We start from the raw sequence: 18,617 nt of genomic DNA, 5'->3' as shown, positions 1-18,617 counted from the left end.
TTACTTTTTGAAGTCCCCTCTTACATCAGGTAATAATCAGAAAGATTTAGTTCCAGAAGATGTGATACGATACAGAAACTTTTGTAGAAACTTTAATTATTACATTTATTTCTGATTACGCCGTGGCTCGAAAATCCACAGCACATTTGTAAGTTAATGACAATACATATCAGTTGTCCTACTACAGAAATGTATCGTCAATTAATAATTTCAAGTGTTATCTCAATAGGGTTCTCACTTTGTGCTGCTGATTATGGGATTGTACACTGTTGATCAAATTCATTACTTATGAAAAAATGAAAGTGGTGAACACGTTGCAAAAATAGATGAGCAATCATAGAATTGTAAAGTAAAGGGAATGTGTGTGTGCGTGTGTGTGTGTGTGTGTGTGTGTGTGTGTGTGTGAGAGAGAGAGAGAGAGAGAGAGAGAGAGAGAGAGATTGTAGAACCACATGATACTGAGATTTAAGCGTTCTAGTATTATATTATATATCTTTATGTTTTGTAATAACGATTTAAAACTGTCAACACTTAATGGCACGTCCTTCGAGAATCTAAGGCGACCACTGAATATTGAGGAGCGCCGCGGACACAGCTGTCAGATGAGGAGACTACATATTTCATTCTGTTCGAAATCTTCCAGCACCATATGTTTATTGCTTACTAACTTCTTACTAACTTCTCCGTTTTCAGTTGGCCCTGTGTCCCCGTCAGCGCAGAGTTTAATTGTACGTGACCAGGCTACGATTTGGTCGCTTGGATACTAAAGTCCTCCCTGGTATATTGATCCTGGGGGCTCGACTCTGAGCTCCTCAACTGCCCAGTGAGTCAACTTGGCACACGCCTATTAACCTTAGAACAGTATCTTAAATATGCAACTGGCTTCGTTTCAGACCAATTGACAGAAAAAGATGAACGACAGACTTGGCCTTCAAGGTTCACGTCGAGCGAGACAGTGTGTTGTGTTCACATTCGGATTCTACTCTCGTCCGAAAAAGAACCGACTCACATATTTTTATACATTACTCCCGTCCAACATCAGTACAATTTAATAGAGAATGTAGTCCTATTTTTCTTCAAAACTTTCTACCAGTGCAGAATCTCTCCATTTCAAACCCACTTCATTGTCGGCAACATGCTAAACAAAAGATAAGTTCAAATGGCTCTGAGCACTATGGGACTTAACATCTGTGGTCATCAGTCCCCTAGGACTTAGAACTACTTAAACCTAACTGACCTAAGGACATCAAAGACATCCATGCCCGAGGCAGGATTCGAACCTGCGACCGCAGCAGTCGCGCGGTTCCGGACTGAAGCGCCTAGAACCGCTTGGCCACCGCGGCCGGCTAGACATAGTGGATCCAAAGACCTATCTAGGGTACAGTTCTAAGTCTGCCCAAGAATCTGTTCTCACTCATCGCTTCTTTCACTTCTGGCAATTGTTTGTACGTGTAATAATAGCCACGTCGCATTTTGATTCAGAGGCAACACTGAAGTACTGGTCTCCTTATCAGTGGTGGGTCAGCCAGTTCAAAGGTCAGAATAAGGTAATAACATACCTCCGGTAGCGGCAGGCCGAATACCCTCTTCAGTGTCGAACCAAACTTTGGGATGAGTATAGCTTTCTCTTTTATTTTGATACAACCCGCGATTAATATGTTTGCTAGTGGAAAAATATGTGTGTAATTTGCTCTTTCGCTCTTCTTCAGCAGGAAAGAGTTGGTATTCTCCAACAGTAGTCCATTCCCTCCCCGTATAACGTGGCTGAGACATCCAAAAGCAAACATTTGTTTCCGCACAATTCACGTTACATCTTTTCAATTAAACACTGGCTTCGCATTAAAATTCCTGAAGGTATTTCTATTCTATGTGAAAATTATGAAACACCGCTGAATGATTTCATAATATGTCAGTGTCACGGTCGTGACGAGTACTGTGTACGAAACACAACACTATACGCAAGGGTCTGTGCATTACAGTAGTGATTAAAGGTGCTCTCCCAGAATTACTGCCTTTTCCATAACTCTTTTCGAATGGTTTATGATAATCATGATAGCCTCTTAGATCGTCTGTCGCATTAGACAGCGGCTGACGCTGACCCATATGATGATGAACAAATATCAGTTCGCACATCTATATTAAGATTTTGCATTTTGCCTAAATCACTCTAGAATAATACCGCGACGGTTCCCCGAAAAGTGCGGTCGATGCTTTCATGGTTGCTTGTTAAACTAGAGATATTGTTAACAATTGGTTTGTCGTCGGCCGGGCATTAAACCCCGAAAAGATCGTCAGTTAAAGACTGTGATGTCACGCAGGTGCGGGTCGAAAGGTTCTCTTATCTTATCAGTGTTGTCGTATCAGCCTGTGTAAGATGTCCGAATACGAGTCGTATGAGCAAACTCGATTGAACTGTACTTTGCACCTTGCATTCTGGACAACAGGAGTTCAACGAATTTCTTCCCAATTCAATTGTTCAGGTATGTGGTAGATTTCTTGGAAGGTTCATACGAATTTTAACTTTTCTGGTCACCTCTGACATGGCTGTACATGTAACAGCCACCTTTTCGATTCACGGAACGAAACAAACCTGACTGACGGAACAATTCAATATCTAACGAGCTACTTTAGGATCTGGACGTGAGGAAAGATTAATAAACATTAGTCTGGTACACTGTAGGGCCGGAGCGTGGTTTTCAAGCAGTTTCCTTCGCTCGTTTAGGCAGACTGCGCTGGTTCCCAATCTTCGCCTCAGAAAATACTATAGCACAGGAATTACGGCTACGCGATTTACTAACAGTTGGCGCACGCGTCTTCCCCCTCCTTCGGTTAGCTGACTAGTGTGCCCACAGTAAGGGTACTCAGCCACCAAGTCAAAATAAATAACTAATTACCAAATCACGATATAAGAGCGAATCCTGTGACTACGGTCCGCAGCTCGTGGTCGTGCGGTATCGTTCTCGCTTCCCGCGCCCGGGTTCCCGGGTTCGATTCCCGGCGGGGTCAGGGATTTTCTCTGCCTCGTGATGACTGGGTGTTGTGTGATGTCCTTCGGTTGGTTAGGTTTAAGTAGTTCTAAGTTCTAGGGGACTGATGACCATAGCTGTTAAGTCCCATAGTGCTCAGAGCCATTTGAACCATTTTTGAACCTGTGACTACGAGACAACGGTAGGAAGAAGAGGAGGAGGAAGGAAGAGGAGAAGGAGATGGAAGAGGAACCATTTTAGGGAGGTTTTAGACTCTTACGTGAGCGAGAGTTGAACGTATGACACGATTTGGCTCATATTTTGCATTTTCAAATCGATAACATAGGGCTTGTATTTAGACAAAGTTTACACATATCTCTTCCAGGCAGCATTCTCATCCTTACCTTATGTAAAACAATTGTGCTAAGATACGTCCGACCATGTGTGCAACGTATAAAAAGAGCTTTAAAAGGACGTACCGCCAATCGGTGTAGGTACGTTCATTCATGGCGAAATAGCATTTCTGCGAGTTTTGCATGGAATTTACACTATGCAAGAAGTAAATGTCTTGAAAACAAACGATTATCATCCCTGTGCTATGAGGTTGGTGCATAAGTTCGTAACGTTTTTTCCTACGTCTAATAAACACAACAGATACACATAACAGAGACTATAGTTGTCAATAATACATTATCCTCCACTATTTACAACAGTCTGCCAATGCTGGGGTAACTTTTAGAGAGCGGAAAAGATGGAAAACTGAGAGCGCAAGATGGGGCGAATAAGGTGGATGCGAAATGACACCCCAACCCAACTCCTGTATCGTGTTTTATGTCAGTCTAGCAGAATGCGGGCGGGCATTATTGTACAGTAGTATCACTTTACGCAGTCTTCCTGGTTGTTTTTCTTGGACTTCGTCTGCAAGACGTCTCAGTTGTTGACAATAAATATCAGCAGTGAAGATTATACCTCGGGGAAGCAATCCGTAGTACACCACACCGTCACTGTTCCACCAGCAGCATAGCATCATCTATTGTGGATGCCCGCAGATCTTTGTACGGAGACTTGTTGCTTTGTTTGGGCTTAACCACTCCATTCTTTTCCTTATTTTAGCATAAATATGACATTTTTCGTCCCCAGTAACGATACAGGATAGGAATGGTCGGTGTTGTTCACGGGCCATTTGATGAAGAGCAAGCAGAGATGCACATATGGCTTGGCTGGGAGCATGCAGTACTCATACACCCGATTGTTGAACCTTCTCCATTGCATGCAAATGTCGCACGATGGTGGAACGATCAGTTCATCACATCTGCCAGTTCTCGAATACACTGACGTGAATGATTGTGGATTAATACGTTTAAACGATCTTCATCAAACCCTGAAGGTCTTCCCGAACGCCGGCCGGGGTGGCCGAGCGGTTCTAGGCGCTTCAGTCTGGAACTGCGCGACGGCTACGGTCGCAGGTTAGAATCCTGACTCGGGCATGGATGTGTGTGATGTCCTTAGGTTAGTTAGGTTTAAGTAGTTCTAAGTTCTAGGGGACTGATGACCTCAGAAGTTAAGTCCCATAGTGCTCAGAGGCATTTTCTTCCCGAACGAAGAGAATTACTAATGTCAACACGGTCCTCTTTAAAGCGATAAAACCATTTCCTTGCCGTGCTGTGTACAATGGTCCAAATGACAAAGTGACAATATGTGTAAACTCAAATAGTGACACTTATCTACAAATAAAAAATGATAATCGATAAATAAATCCATATCAACCGGAATACCAAAATGCAAAACAAAAACGTTACGAACTTATGCACCAAACTAATAATATTTGTTATTATGCAACGCCTATACTTAACTAAGTCTTCACTAAGTGATACTAGTCAAAACTTCTACTGTATAATTTATTCTTGTTGTATATCTGTTCATTGAGTGTCACAAAAACGTCCTAACTTAGAATCTTTCAAAACGGACCTCAAGAAACTCAATTCTTTTACCGACGCCGTAGCTTCGATTAACACGATAGGGTTATTACGACCGCATTCACGAGTGGGATTTAGCTCCCGCCCGGCCTTTCTAATTCATGTTTTCTGGGCTTTCCATAAAACACAAAAAGCATGCCACGAATTATTATTTCTATGGTTGAGTGACATTTCATTTTTAATTACTTGGACGAGCCATTACTTTCTAACTCTCCTACTTTTTTTCTTAGACGCTGTCACGTACAGTGGCCACTGATGATCCACGACTAATTTACGTTGACTGTTTTGATAAATAGTCTATCACGCAATCGCTCTAGGATTCAATGTGTCTGAAAACGCGAACACCGCCACTGAAACATGATATGCATGGAACAGTCGTCGCGTGTGCGAACGTCAGCTGCGTCCACATGAACTGGAAAGCGGTCCGGCCCATTCACATGTCTACGCGACATTGCCTCGCCAGTGCGCTAGTCTGTGGAAAGATCGCAGAGGGCTCAGAAGTGCGTGTACATGTATCGTCGTGCCGAAGGCCACGTCGCTAGCACTCAGTGGACCTCGGCGCGTTTTCGCGGGTCTCGGTAGCTATTCGCCTCGGCGTAAACAATGCTGTGGCCGGATTTCACGGCCCGATGCGCGCGCACTCAATCGGCTCGGACAGCCTTCGGAAAAGCGAAAATGCACTTCACGGGAGGCCACGGGATCAGCCGGAACACGCTGGTAGCTGCTACGCCGGCGCGTGACTCAAATACAAGCGGCTGCAGTGAGAAGCTCGCCTTTAGGAAGAGAATAAGCTCACGTGCCGGATTGCAACACGCACAAAAGAGAGCGCAGGACGGTACGTAACAGTCCTAAATGAAAGTAAGCCTAAAAATTCGAACTGTGTCAACATACACATTGCTTATTGAGATGTCAGCGGCGTTGAAAATTCCAGTTGTGAAATGTTAAAGTGGGGAAGAGACGGTTGTGATGGCAAGCTAAGTGACGTCTTGTGGGTGCAACTCTAAGCATATGGGTGATAGCTAGCAAGAGCGGGCTGACGAGACCTTCAACAAACAATGAATGCGATGTGGGTATTAGCGACAAACAGAATGAAGTAAAGGCCGCGGAAACAAGGGAAGGTAACTATTTTCACATTTTTTGACGTTCTCCTACCGAAGGCCTACTCTTTGCAGTATTCATAATCTTTTTCGTCTTAAACGCCGTATTTAGAAGGCTAAATACTAACCCGGAGTGATTGATAAAGCATTCAGCTGGATGTATACACATGTCAGACGAGCAGAAATTTACTATTTTTTTGGTTCATCGAAACCTCTCTAGAGCGATAGAGCGATACAGTTGGCTCTAAATGATCCTGACATAACACTCTGATATAATATGGGAAGTATGTGCTCTTGATAAACTAAGTAAGAACAATTTTAAGCCTAATCCCTATACTCTAAATACTGACGAATGAACGCTCACGGCTGATTTTTGCTTTAGAAAAAGGAACTGACTGAAATCAGCTAAGGGAAGTGAAACTGTGGAGGATGAACAAACGTATCGGTAAAATAATAGCCCCTTGTAAAGGATGCAGCGTATGGAACGAAAGAAATCAACAGCACGGACGAAGCGTGTTAAGGCAAATATATCCATCTATACCATCAGTGTCGTGCGGATGTGGATACACATGGGTCTCGATTTCTCTACGACTTCCCGAACCCATTTACGTAAAGGTCTTTTGCATGTTCTTATTTTCTTCTTAGCGTTAATCCTGTCGAATGCGGGGTCCGCTGTACTCAACTTTGTCAAATTTATTTTAACTTTTCTGATGGATGCTCTTCCCCTCACCGCAGTCGTCAGTTACCTCAGGAGGGAAGCCGTGTGTCACTTGTCCGTGAATTGTGTAAACTTTGTCCTACATGTGATCGTATTTTAACTGGTTGTGTGCTACATTTTCCTAGGTGAAACTGGTGGCGAGTCCAGCATTTGCGTAAACCAGCGTGGGAAACCGTCTAAAAAGCACAGACTGGCCGGTACGCTAGCCACTGTCGTTAAATCGGCGCGCAGATGCGATGAGTAAAGACCTTTGACGTTACTGTTTTTTGTATTCAGACTTAGGATCTCCCCCTCCACTGACACAGATATGTGTGCCGGCTCCAATTCTGTTCAATATATAGACGAATGTCCAACCTGTAGCACTCAACAGCAGGACCTTCTCGTACTCCTATGATCTCGCTCTAGCCAGGAGCACAATTTTGAATCAGTGGAGAATACCCACACGAATGCCCTTAAACAAATTTCCAGATACTACAACACAAACCAACTTAAAGCAAATTCTTTAAAGATACAACTGTTGCATTCCATTTGAGAAACAGGGAACTAGTCGCAAATTAAAGACGGTATGGCCACAGGTCGAAGTGGAACACTGTGAGACCCAGAAATATCTTTTTCTTTCAAGAAGCACTTTATGAACCGCAAGCCGAAAGTTGGCCCAGGAACTCTACGAACCTCTGCAATGGCACTATGCTGTTCTGCGGCACAATATGCATGTCATGTTTGGTATAATTCAGTTCGTGAGAAACAGCTGGACATAGTTCTCAATGACACCTACAGACAGGTTGCTTGAAGTCCACTCCAGTCTAATAGCTTTACCACTCGCAGGAACAGCACCACTTCCTATTCGAAGAGAAATAGCTGCGAATGAGGAAAGAAAGAAAGTGGAACAGGAGAGAACCCATCCTTTGTATGGGCACGAACCGCACCCTCAAAGACCGAGCTCGAGAAGAAGAACCACTGCTGTGAAAGCTAGACTGCAATATGGAGGCCTACGACCTACCTTCCCCCTAGCTGGGAAAGAGTTTCAGAAACTCTGTCTCCTGCCTATGATGAGAAATCGGCGACTTGGAAGTCCCTGAACAGAGTGAGTCTGGAGTTGACAGATCAAATGTTAATTTGGCTTGATGGGACTGAAATGACCAAGATAATATTCAGTGCCACTGTTGAGATCACCAGAGTGTTCATCATATGCTTCAATGCTGACTCTGTCCACCTCCTGCACAGAAGATGAACTTCATCAAGGAACAGAAAATGCATTGGAAGTGGTCTAGTTTTGGGCAAAAGTACTATAGTCATAACTGTGTGTAATATATACGTTTCTGATCGAGCTTCCCTAAAGATAACTAAGAGGCACTATAATTTTAGACATAGTGTCTTAAGGGAAAGCAACAACAGAATATAGACAGACATTGAAAAGAATAGTACAGGCAGTATATTATTTTTGTTTTACGACGTGTTCGATTTTACGCCATTCTCAGACAATTTAGTTTCTTTGGAACATCAAAGTCACAGAAGGAAGTCGCCTCGACTTCAATGCAACTGAAATGTTTGATGATGGTGTAAAATCGAGCTAGGCATTGAGTAACAATAAAGTGCATTAAATTTATAAATGACAGAATTTGTGATTACCAACCGTTAGAAAACGCTTCAAGTTTACAGAAATAATCGTATCTAGAAAGAGGACGTGATAGGGAATCTGAAGGCTAGGTCACGTCAGCGTCAGGAATGTGAGGGTCATTGTTCAGTCTCCTTATGGAAGTGAGGAGCCCTTAGCCGGCGAGTCCACCTGGAGGCTGCTGGAAGACAAGTGTATTACTTAACAGTAGGAGGAGCGCACTGGCGGAACAAGTTCTGCCTTGCCTGTTTAAGCTGTAACAGAAACTACCTGAGACTAGCCTAGAAGAGTAAGCAAATCTATCGCTGCCCCACCGGTCCGGTGGTGAAATAGCCAAGTCTCACAAGGAACCCTGACGGTAAAGGACTGAAAGTTAAGAGTTTAACGCCTCATTGACATCGAGGTCATTAGAGACCGAGCACTAGCGCAGTTAAACAAGGCTGGGGAAGGAAATCGTCTATAGCCATTTCGACGGAATCATCCCAGCATTGTCCGCCTCCCTAGCTGAGTGATCAGCGAGGCGGAATGCCATGCAAGCGGCCCGGGTCGATTCCCTGCTGGATCGGAGATTTTCTCTGCTCGGGGACTGGGCGTTGTGTTGTCTTCATCGTCACATCATCCTCATCGACACGCCAGTCGCCGAAGTGGCGTCAACTAAAAAGACTTGCACCAGGCAACTTGTCTACCCGACGGGAGACCGTAGTCACATGACATATCATTTCATTCCAGCATTCGCTTGGAGTGATTTGGCAAATCCACAAAAAACGTAAATTCGGATGTCCAGAAGGGGCTTTCAAACCCATACGAATCCAGTATCTCAGTCACTGCTCTCGATAGATTGGTACGTGATTCCAATACTGGTATTGTTTTCCAACTCTGAATGTCACTGAATCGCCAAAGATAACAGGAACAAATCGACAGTAAGGGTCGTACACCTTTCCCATATAAAGAAGAAAACCATGTATTTCAAGTGACACTGTGAAATTTTCGATTCACAGACGATTAACGTTTTCTCTTTATAAATTTCGCGTGACCTCAGAATAAAGGGATGAGGGGAGGTAGTGTGTTAAGAAGGCAAATCCAAGAAAATGATGTTGTGTAAAACAAATGTTTATTTATTTAAAGATGTTAATAGCTAATCGAGGCATCAGAGGTATAAAATCCTGGACACGTGATAGGTAGAAGTAAGACTTCAGTTTCTCTCCTTCCATCGTTTTCTTTTCATCCGTGACTTCTTTAATCACGTCCCGTTAATGCAGCACCACGGTCGGTTCCTCTATCGGTTGCGCGATTGTTAAAATTGAGATGGTGCTTCGTTTCTAATCATCTCGACAGTACATTAAGGAGGTAATTAGAACATATGTGCACCGAAACGGTGGGCAAGCAATATTTAGGAACGCAGTTGCAAGTAGTTCTACTGCGTTATTCTAACGCGTCTCCGCTGCCAAGCACCTATTCTACGAGCACGTGGAAGAGATACGTTCAACATGGTAGAATTTGCTTATTCTCTCGATATAGAACGTGGGATATCAGTCGAACTGAGAGGCTATTGTAAGCTGGGGAAGGGCGACCACTCCACAGGGCGTTAGCCTCACGCTGATAACAAAGACACGTTACATATAGCCGTATACAGACGCAGCTGCTAGCACGCGTGCAAGTTCCGTTTGATGACCATTCAGTCCACAAGTTTCTTATCGCTGAGGTTTGTGATAAACAAGTCACTCCGTTGTTTTTGACAATGATCAGAGCTGAAGTTCAATGGACCAAAGCCGACTCTTTAACGTTCCGTCGACGTCGAAGCATAAAGGGCGAACAATGCCCACCGAGTGTCTCGTCTTTAATGTCCTTAATGACCTTTTCTTCGACGGTACAATGAACTCTACTCTTCCTTCCTTCTTTCCTACAGAGGGTAGCAAAGTACCCCCGAGAAGTCATCAATGACTGTTATTTGCAATATCAGTCGCACTAACTTTGATGCGAGAGAAAATTTTGATCTAAGTTTACTACAGTTTCTCTACACCGTCGCAGTCTAATTCCGATACGGAACCTTCGAAACGTACACTGCTAATTTTCTTCGCCTTTCTTACTGATTTTGCTGAACTCTAATATTTATTCTGATAGTTGCTAATAACGATGTTTCACCGACAACCTGTTCTAATTCGTACCAGTAATCTGTTGCTAAACAAGTATCTGGAGAAAAGCTAGGCTCTTCCTGGTCCAATATTTGAATTCCAGCCCTTCATCTTGAGCGGGAGATCAGAGAAAATGGGCCATCACTTACACCTCCTCATTGATCCATGGAGCCTAAAATGGGAAAATTTTCTCTTTACATTTATGGAAATCGAAACTGAGTTCTCGGGGACAATATTCCGCAGGATAACACAGCGCCATTTCGCTCGGTCGTAGAGCTGAGCTCCACTTCCAGCGCGGTTTTTATCGTAGCCGTTCTCTTCGTGTGTCGGAGAACTTTGTGTAGGACGCTGCGTCGTTGCGTTGTACATGCTGAAGACATGAAATATCCATCTTCTGAAACTTTGCGTATAAGAAAAAGTCTGTATTATACTTACATGTTGTAATAATTATTTATTGCGGTTAAATAAGGTGCTAACAGCCTCTGTTTCATAAAACATCTTTATTGAGGCTCTAACGGTTTTCAAAACCAATGCCCATCTTCAGATGGCTACATTTACATTCCTTACGTGATGCATGGCCTTAGGAAAATGTAATCTTAAATTTAGTTTTTAAGTGTTCGGTATCTTCTGCTTACACTTAATTTCATGTAGATGCGTTAACAATACAGTCACGGTGTTCGAAAGAACGAATAAGATTACTTTAGTGTTATGATCCGAAGTAGATAGAATTTAAATGCGAAAGTAAGATGTCATGTTGCTAAAGTCATACACCACGTCAAACGTTAATGAAATCGCCTGAATATCATGGGTCTGTGTGAAACGGATTATTGCCTAAATAAACAGAAGGTTGTATGAAATATGGGTTTTAGGCCCTTTATTTGTTCGTGGAACGAAATATTACTAGTAGGTAATTGTAATTTATGGTTGTAACCTATACAGAAAAATTATGTGGAATTTTCATTGTTCAAGTCTACATCTTAACTGAAGTGCTTATGCAAGAGTGATTATAATAGGAGATCTATGCGACAACAGTGTCTGAAATGATGGTTTCTATTACGGCTAGTCAATTTAGCGGCGGACGCTAATAGTAATAATAATAATAATAATAAAGGTTGGGGAATGAGGCGTAGAAAGAATAAATAGCTGAATCGTCGATCAAAGTATGAAATTTAATCTGAGTGTGCGGTTTGCGTTTTATATTCATGCCCTTTGTATGTATCATCAAGTTTATTTCCAATATGTAGTGATAGGTTTACCTTAAATGTTTGCTAAACTTTGTAACAACCACAAGCCTCAGAACTGCCCTCCGCACAGATATTAATTTTCTTAGATGCAGTCACAAGTAGTAACCAATGGAAATTGTACTAAGTGTTTATCTGCATTATTTGCTACGGAACAACGAGAGACACGAATTATGACTTGCGCATTCGCTAGATCTTTACTTCATTTTTCCTAATTCATATTAACTGCTTAGAAACTGAGAAATTTACATTACATCGTTTTTTAATTTAAAATAATTAAGATCAAATATCAAGATGACCCACTCGGATAACCGTGTGTGTTAAGGCGCCGCTTGGGAGACAGGGAGGTGCGCCGGCCAGCCCGGATGTGGTTTTCCTCACGCCACTAGGTGAATACCGGGCTGGTACCCAAGTCCCGCCTCAGTCACACTATACGCAGACATTTAGAAGACTTTCATTCATTTCCACACGAATGACACTACATGCAGACAGTTGGGACACACACACACACACACACACACACACACACACACACACACTCCACCCCAGGGGTAACGAGGTAGCTAGAGGAAGGGAATCCGGCAACACCTTAGTCAACCGCGCCAAATCCTTAAAGGAGCATGCCGATCCTGCGCCGATGTGTGACAAAGGCACAAAAAGAAGAAGAAGAATGTCAAATGTGAAGACGGATTTCATGCCCACACAATTTTTCATACTACCAGCAACAGGTTCTACCTTTCAGTCGTTACACACAGGCAGCAAACTGTTGCGCGCTACTGTCAGATTACAGTTCCTACCACAATTTACACCCAGAATGACACACATGCCTTCACGTAAAAAGTTTTGGGAACCATTTCGAGAAGACTGTACCACACATGCTCAGGACGTCAGTGCTAGAAAGCTACAGCAAGCGTAATTACTAGCCGAGAAGAGAAGACTCAAGGTTCCATCTAGATGCTAAAACCAAACCAGTAAACATGGTATCTACAGACGTTCTCACTATAAACTACTCATTTCGGCATATGAAACAAGATTACACCTAATGAAAACTTTACGAAGTACTGTATCTCATTACCATCTAGCAGTGCAGATCTCTCCGTTCCTGCTAGCTACATGCTCCTTCTTCCTACGTCTGAACATCTTATTTCGTTTGATCCTTCGTACCGGGACTTTTAGTAGCAATCTCTGTCTCCTATTATCTCATTTGCCGGCCGCGGTGGCCGTGCGGTTCTAGGCGCTGCAGTCCGGAACCGCGGGACTGCTACGGTCGCAGGTTCGAATCCTGCCTCGGGCATGGATGTGTGTGATGTCCTTAGGTTAGTTAGGTTTAAGTAGTTCTAAATTCTAGGGGACTGATGACCTAAGATGTTAAGTCCCATAGTGCTCAGAGCCATTTGAACCATTTTTTTTATTATCTCATTTACCTCAAAAGCAGATTGAATGTATATAATTCCGATAATATACGACGGCACATCGTGACCCACTATTACAAAATAATGATGCCATTGCGCCTCTTCCCAGTGCGTACGTGTATCTCACTTCCTGTGTTTAAACAGTAATCATCAGTGGCACTGCGGTCAACTAAGAGAATGGCCATCACCAAAGAAGAGCACGAGACAGCATCCAGATAATTGATAGACACATTAAAATCCCGTCCACGCCACATGCGTGACTCGAGGCCGTTGTACTACGATCACCCATCACCCTTATCAATGAGTGGAGTAGCCAGGAATGACGGCGAAGGAAACGTGGTATGGATCTGCTAAAAACATGCAAGCTGAAACCCGAGACTCTTAGCTGTTACTGATAGAACAAGGCAGGGACAGGGTGAGCAGCAGTTTGCGGCTGTTGGCCGATGATACTGTGGTGGACGGTAAGGTGTCGTAGCTGAGTGACTGCACGAGGATATAAGATGGCTTAGACAAAATTGCTAGTTGGTGTGATGAATAGCAGGTTGCTCTAAATGTACAACAAATGTAAGTTACTGCAGATGAGTAGGAAAAGAATCCCGCAATGTTCTAATAAAGCATTAGTTTAGTACCGTTTGACACAGACACGTCGAATAAATATATAGGCGCAACGTTGCAAAGCGACATGAAATTGAACGATCAGGTAAGGACGTTAGTAGGGGAAGCGAATGGTCGACTTGGGGGAATTTTAGGGAAGTGTGGTTTATGTGTACAGGAGGCCGCGTATAGAACGCTAGTGCGACCCACTCTTGAGTACTGCTACTGCTCGGGAGTTTGGCATCCCCACCAGGTCAGATTAAAGGAAGACATCGAAACACTTGAGACGCGAGGTCTACATTTGTTACCGATAGCTTCTATCAACACGCGAGTATTACGGAGATTCTTCGTGAGCTCAAGTGGGAACCCCTGGAGGGAAGACGAAGTTCTTCCGCGTAACGCTATGGAGAAAAGTTAGAGAACCAGCACGTGCGCCTGACTGAAGAACGATTCTATTACCGTCAATGCACATTTCGCGTAAGGACCACGAGCATAAGATAAGAGAAATTAGGGATCAAAAAAATGGCTCTGAGCAGTATGGGACTCAACTGCTGAGGTCATTAGTCCCCTAGAACTTAGAACTAGTTAAACCTAACTAACCTAAGGACATCACAAACATCCATGCCCGAGGCAGGATTCGAACCTGCGACCGTAGCGGTCTTGCGGCTGCAGACTGCAGCGCCTTTAACCGCACGGCCACTTCGGCCGGCAATTAGGGATCGTATGGAGGCATATAGACAGCTGTTTCTCCTTATTTGCGCATGAACAGGAAATGACATCACTAGTAGTGGTACAAGGTACCATCCTCCATGCACCATACAATGGCTTACGGAGTATTTATGTAGTTGTAGACCGAAATAGTGCACAAGCTATGTTGTTTGATAGAAATCGCAAAGCAGATGTCCGATTTCATTTGCTGGAGTTTAAAAGTTTGTTCATGCTCGAGGTGAAGGAAGTAAACAATACAGAGAAAATGACAACGTCTAGAACAATTGGAAATGAAAACAGATTAACCGACACTGCATTATGTGCAATCACTATACTGGTATTTGGTAGGAAGGAACTTCAATTATACAAAGTCCACATATGTATCTGTGCTTGGAAATAACATGATGATTTTGTTTGACTGAGCGCAATATATGAATGTGAAAATTGGATTACGTATTGCTACCCATCTTGCAGATGTTAAATATAATCAATATACGGGCTGCTCGATTTATTATGATCAGCCCATTAACTTTTTTTCCGGGAGTAATATAAGAAAATTTATCAAGCAAATGTTGTTCAGCATAACTGCCTTTCTTGTATTTTTGTTCGCCACGAAGAAACGAAAGCACGTAGCTAGGTAAGTCATCTACACGTCCACGCTATTATAGGGATCACTAATTTTAACTGGTTTCCATAGATTCCTGAATCTTTTTTGTAGTCGTTTACTCTTCACACCTCTAACGACAACTCAGCTATGTGTATAACAGGAGCCTGGGGATGGTGCCAGTGAGACACCAAAACTGGTAGTCCAATAAAATAATTAATAAAATTACGACTGTCGGTATTTATTTTCTTCAAGTCTGGACCAGCCGCAGTTCCATTCCATTTATACATAATGGAACTACAGAAACTATATATGTGGAAAGTCGTGCTTTTTTCATCACAATTCAGATGAAAGGAAGATGCTGTTTATACAGAGTATATTATCTGATTCATTTAATATGTATATATTACAGTGGAAATCTCCTAGTTGGAATTTACTGCTTGTCACGCTGGCTTACATTGCAGAGTAAAGTCAAAAGCCAAAGTGAGCCCATACTCAGGGAATAAGCGCAAGGGAGCAGATGCATGGTCGCTCTTGTCAAGGTTCTTTCTCCGATCTGTTATGAATTGTCAAGTGCGTATCTGTGTAGTGTGGATAACTGTGATGGGTGCGTGTACAGCGTAGTGTTGGGTTTGAGATGTTACGGATGAAGGGAAGGGAACGGGTGAAACCCCGCACTGGCCCATTGTACTCCTCTCGAATAGCGCCGAGAGGGCTGAACGTCCCCATTAGACGGACGGACCACCACCAACTGTATCAGATTCCCTCTCTTGATCAGAGACTGCGGAGAGGTTTGGAATTTAATCCAGGACGTTGGTGCAAAAACGGATGATCAGGAACTTTGCACCACTACCTCTACTCCCCCTGCCCTCCAAATGCTGACAGTGAAAATTTTCCACCTACGGGATTCGAACCGGCTTATGTCCGAGTCGAGCGCCACCGCATAGGCGTGTGTTTACGACTTCGGCTACGGAGACGAGTATGTTGCATAGTAAACGTTATAATTTGATACAAGGAATGGTTCAACTACACACAGAAAATATGTAAGAAAGATGGATAAACGCGCATTACAGAGCAAGGTGCGTAATGACAAAGCGCTGGACTTATTAATGGAACTGGATCGGATTATGTTCTGGAAATTTTTGGCAAAATTATATATATATGCCTTTTCGTATATGAGGTTTTGTGAACTAGGACATTGCTCGTGATGGACATTATTCTTCCGTCAGAAACCAGTAACTGCCTTAATATCACGCCAAACACACTCAAAATATGTTTCTAAGGGTCTACAACTTTACATGATACACTTGCACATAACCCACTTGCCCCAAAGGTTAAAGTCGTCAGGAAACAAACGGCAATTACATTAACCGTACACAACACTTTTTTTCCTATTGATACCCTGCTAGAAGGTATAGAACGAGTGAGACTAACAGCCAGTGGGCTTACTTAACAACTTTCACAACGTAAAAATGCAAGATGGAACTAAGGAGATGTTTGCTGAAGAGTGGCAGGAAGTCGATATAGTTAGGTAAAAAGTGAGAGAGGATGGAAATAATTACTAAATACTGTTACTATTTTTTTTGTTTGGATTCAATGTTTGATTGAAAGTAAAGTCACTACAAAAGGGACGCCTACCCAGATTCGAAAAGATCTCTCAACTACTGGGCAGCAATCACACTGAACAAACCACGTCTGCCGTGGACAAGGCATAGTTAGGAAAACATTAAAACCTGGATACGAACCACAGTTTATCCTGTGGAGTAGATGTCACACAGTACAGCCTAGTACGAAAATGTACGTAAACATTAATTTTGCCACGCTGATGGGAACTGGCTACTCAGGCAATAAATTAAAGAGAAACCTCATAAAACCTAAGACTGACAACGAGCACAAACACTATTCAAGGACATGGAAGAGAGTGACAAAAACCACTCCATATATTTAGGTATTGTGCGTCAGGAATATGAGAAGAGACTGCATTGGTGGAAATCAGGAAAAAAACACAACTCGGTAACTTTAGAAGAGGTAATTTTTTCCCTCTTTCAGGTAATGTAGTAAAAAGAGCTATTTTTCTCTTTAATTCTCTATTGTCCACGAAATTTTACTGCTCTTCCATATCTGCTGAACAGCTGCGACAAAGTCATTACGTGCATTTTTCAATAAATCATGTTAATTTTATTCTTCAAGTTCCTATGTTTATTAGTTTTATCGTTTACCTTAAGCGTGTAGAATTAAGTAAATTCTATGTGAATACAAGACAGGGTTTCACGAGATTGTGATATTAGCTGAGCCACGCCACGACAGCCAGGTGGTTAAACACGTGGTTCGTCGAAGAGGAAGGTGAGTCAGGCCTGGATGAATTCCGGTACTGGGGGCAACGACCTGCCTCGAACACGCCGGTTAAATTGGTTGCGCCATACAGGCGGTTTTACACAACTATTTACAAGGATGTTAAAACGACTCCCCAATTACACGCCAAAATGCACGAACAAATAAAATACAGTAAATATGCCGAGGATAAATACATTTAATTTCAGCCGACATTGTGGCCTAAGTGACTTTGTGTGTAAGTGCCACTCTACAAATCTAAAGGCTCGAGATCCAACTCTGTCGATACTAGATTCTTTCTTTGTCACATACGGCTTCTTTCCTCTCTGGCACTAATTAGTACTGCATTATGGTACGGAGTGAAAGTTAAACTATCGTCCCACTACAACTGATCAGCTAATTCAGTTCCAAGTTCTGAAGAAGACAAGGGCATACGATCTCCATTACAATCATGTATAGTAAAGTTTTGTGGTGTTGGAACAAAACTTTATGTTGATGACAGCTTTACCATCATTTTGTAAATAATTAAGCTTAACATCAGTAGATATTTAAATATTAAGTCATCTGAATGTCTTTGTTCACCTCCTTAGCTGAGCGGTCAGCGCGGCGAACTGTCATGCGAAAGACCATGGTTCATTTCTCGGTATTGCCAGGTGCTTTTCCTTGGTGGAAGGACTGGAATGGGGAGCACTTAGCCTGGTAATCCCAACTGAGGAGCTACCTGACCAACTAGTAGTGGCTCCAGGTCACGAAAACTGACTACGTCCGGGAGAGTGGAGTGCTGACTGAACCCACGACCTTCTATACCGCATCCAATGGCGCCATTGGCAGAGCATGACACGGCGGTCGGACGGTACCGATGGACCCAACAGTGTCTGTGAATGGTGTTTTATGTGGATATCTTACTACGGAAAATATAGTGTGAAACTGAAAATCTGTCACATTTCATTCTAATTAAGATTTTGTGATTTTTACCTCGTGCAGCAACATTCACATATTATATTCACAAATCGTTTGGACACCAAATGACTAGAGCAAAACAAATGTACTTCAAGTACACTATTGCACAAGGAGCATATGCGCGTCACTCAATCTATCTGGTGAATTTACTATTTCTAGATTTTTCACAACATTAAGACATCGTCGCCTTTTTCCGCTGACAGAACGTATATGAAGGATTAATGCAGAAAACTACATAATAACATACATACAAACATGGTATT

General features: G+C 42.8%; 1 protein-coding gene across 1 annotated transcript in view; it reads right to left on the bottom strand.

The window, feature by feature from the left end:
• LOC124556494 (probable nuclear hormone receptor HR3) overlaps nucleotides 1-18,617 on the bottom strand; it is a 439,228-nt gene that overhangs the window by 117,336 nt on the left and 303,275 nt on the right. The gene's annotated exons all lie outside the window — the stretch shown is intronic.

This window comes from Schistocerca americana, chromosome X, assembly GCF_021461395.2.
Source record: "Schistocerca americana isolate TAMUIC-IGC-003095 chromosome X, iqSchAmer2.1, whole genome shotgun sequence".
In the NCBI taxonomy this organism is placed as follows: Eukaryota; Metazoa; Arthropoda; class Insecta; order Orthoptera; family Acrididae; genus Schistocerca; species Schistocerca americana.
The sequence above is the reverse complement of the archived record's forward strand: the minus strand, read 5'-3'. Positions and strand labels throughout refer to the sequence as shown.